The sequence below is a fragment of the Lipotes vexillifer genome, unplaced genomic scaffold (assembly GCF_000442215.2).
Source record: "Lipotes vexillifer unplaced genomic scaffold, Lipotes_vexillifer_v1.1 scaffold1484, whole genome shotgun sequence".
Classification (NCBI taxonomy): Eukaryota; Metazoa; Chordata; class Mammalia; order Artiodactyla; family Lipotidae; genus Lipotes; species Lipotes vexillifer.
The window spans coordinates 511,671-514,936 of record NW_006798010.1 but is presented as its reverse complement, the minus strand read 5'-3'; the positions used below and the strand labels follow the sequence as shown (position 1 = coordinate 514,936).

General features: G+C 36.3%; 1 non-coding gene across 1 annotated transcript; it reads left to right on the top strand.

Moving 5' to 3' along the window:
- The first annotated feature begins 706 nt into the window (after positions 1-706).
- Positions 707-779, top strand: TRNAK-CUU (transfer RNA lysine (anticodon CUU)). The gene has a single exon. It is a non-coding gene; the product is annotated as a tRNA-Lys (tRNA).
- The last annotated feature ends 2,487 nt before the right edge of the window (positions 780-3,266 follow it).

The following is a 3,266-nucleotide window of genomic DNA, read 5'->3' as shown; positions in this document are numbered from 1 at the left end:
ATTTTTTTCGTTCTAGTGGGGAGAGGCTTGAAATAATGGTCCCTTCCCACACAGAGGTGTTATCCTACTGTAGGATAAATGTCTTTACCTTTTAGTTCTGTGTGTGAGCAAACGCCACAATTAATTCAATTAATTTCTGAGACTGCGTTAGCTTTTTAATAATCTACTATGTGAACAATGGGGCATGGCTTCGTTGAACCACCGTCGTGTCATAGAAAAATGCCAGATACCTCAAAGCCACACGGGGGCCCCCGAGAGGCCAGCCAGCTCTACACATGTGCTTTGGAGTCTGATCTTCTTTAGAAGGTACGCAGGACGTTCCTCCAGATCCAGCTGTTGTGTCCGGCCACGCAGGTGTCGAGAACATTCTTGGTCCCAGGAGCGGCAGGGGGTGAGCGCTCTCTCAGCGGGGATCTCGGGGATAAACAGGAGGCACCCCACGCTCACGTCCGTCCTCTCAGCCGGAGCTCAGAGGCGCCTGCATCAGCCCGCTTTACCGCTGACCACTAGAGGGCCATTTAAACATTTATTAAACAGTAAAAGTTTGTGTGCACAGAATCGGAAATGAAACACAATTTTCAGAGTAGTATAAAACTTTACCCAAAAAAATTATGGGAAAAAATTTAGATACAAAATATAAGTCCTGGAACAAGTTAAAACAATCTTATTACTTTGAAAAGATTTAGAAAAACGGTGGTGCTCAGCTGCCCGGCTAGCTCAGTCGGTAGAGCATGGGACTCTTAATCCCAGGGTCGTGGGTTCGAGCCCCACGTTGGGCGGTTGCTTTTCTGCGTTTTTTCCAATTCGCTATTACTTCATATGGTCCGTAATAATTGAACTCAATTTAGAGGATCTTACTTTCAAACTATTCAACACGTAACTGACTTCGATCCAGAGTTACTTATTTTCAAACAATTCAACACATTAAAAACTATTAAGACTGAACAAGTTAAAAAAAAGGGAACAATAAAACTAGAAAACAATTTCATATTATAAATACACAGTTAAAGGTTATCTCTGTATAAAAATATTTGTTACTGAGTGGTCTATTTGAAGGTCAGTGGAATGCCAAAGGTTAGGAGATAGAAGACATGAAAAATTAATGAAATTGTAGGGTTCATAAATATTGCTGAAGTGATCTCTGTCAAAATGTTTGAAATGTGTAATTTTAACTTTATGCTCTGTGATACTGAAAATCAGTTTGGAGATCAGCTCTGATTCACAGGGTTTACTATGCACATTAATTTCATATCCTTGAATTCCTCTAAGTAATTTACTTTGTGCATTTGAGAAGGGCTAGTGATTATTATGGGCTCTTTAAACCACTGTAAGATTGTTTTAGTGATGATAGCTATTGTGAACAGACATAGGAGTTTCGTAATTCTTTTTTTCTGAGTCAGTGATCCAAACTGAACATTTTTACTGTAGCAATTTTCCAGTCTCAAAACATATTCAATATCCTGTGATAAACCATAATGGAAAGTAATATAGAAAAGAATGTGTATGTATGTGTGTGTGCACGTGTGTGTGTAACTGAATCACTTTGCTGTACAACAGAAATTAACACATTGTAAATCAACTATACCTCAATTAAAAAAATATATATCTCAAAGCAAGTAATTATTTTTTCCTTTATATGTTTTCCTAAAAGAACTCAATTTCTTAGGGCAAAACTTTGCTTCTACGTTCACAGCTGCAAATTCTTTCCTTGCTTAAATATTTCCTGTCATTCCCAGCAATTCTCAAACATTCTCCACAATTACCATATGTTATTATCATCAATTCAAGATACTATTTCAGACTTTGGAAGAAACACATGGAAAATTTCACAATCGAACATGAAGACCCCTAAATACTCCTATTATTACAAAGGAATATTTAATCTCTAGGTGATGGGAGGTGAAGTAGAATTTTTTAAAAGGCAAACTCTGTCAGAGCAAAATCAAACTGGTAAATTGATGAGAAGTCAATGAAGATATACTTCCTTTTAAATATATATCCATTTTAAATTGAATTTGTGTCCCCCTGATATACGTACGTTGGAGTTCTAACCCCTGGTACTTCAGAATGTGACATTATTTGGAAATAGGGTTGTTGCAGATGTAATTAGTTAAGATGAGGTCACATCAGAGTAGAATGCACGCTTAATCCAATATGACTTGTGTCTTTATAAAAGGGGGAAATATGGACACAGGTAGGCACCCAGAAATGCACATTTGGACACATGGGAAAATGCCACGTGAAATAAAGGCAGAGATCAGAGTGATGTGTTTATAAGCCAAGGAATGCCAAAGATTGCCAGCAAACAACCAAAAGCTAGGTAAAAATCCTGGAACAGATTCTCCCTCAGGGCCCTCAGAAAAAAACAACCCTACCAACACCTTGATCTTGGACTTCTAGCCTCCACAACTGTGAGACAATGCATTTGTTGTTTAAGCCATCCAGTTGGTGGTATTTTGTTATGGTAGCCCCAGGAAACTAATGCAATCAGTGTTCTATGGGGAGGTGATTATGATTTTAAATTTATTTTAGTATACGTTATATTAATAGTTGCCATCATCTTCATTTCATTTCAAACTTATATTAAATAGTTGTCATCATCTTCATTTCCTTTCCTTTCCTTTCCAAAGCTGTAGGAAAAGCAATGGTTTGTTTAGATGTGGACCTACATTCAGCTCAAGTGAGGACATTATGATCACAGCTCCTTCAGAAGTAATATTTAGAAATGAGTGCAATCTCAAACTATATTTTCTTATTGTTGGCTGGTGATTTATTATGTTGGCTAATGATTTATAACTGTTTGTACTAAAATAATATATTCAAAGATACACTAAGTTAAACACATTTTCTTCTCCCATCGAACTCATATTTGGAGACTTTATATTCAATTATTCAATAAATAAATCACTTTAAGAAAGTGTGCTAATTCTCAGTGGTCCAGTTTCTTCAACAAATAAATGGCAAGAAAAAGAGAGTGACAGAGTGAACTCAATCAAATGAAATACATGGACCATGTTTGGATCCTGATTTGAACCAACCAATCATAAGATTATAATGTGACATACACAATACAATCATTAGATTGTATGAGACAATCCTGGGAATTTGAACACTCACTGGATACTTGAAGATATTAAGGAAGCATTTATTTTTAAATGTAATAATGGTATTGTTTTAAAAAAGCCCTTATCACTTAGAGATATGTACTCACTTGTTCAGAAATGAAATGGACATATTTGGAATTTGTGTGTATTTATTTTGTTGGG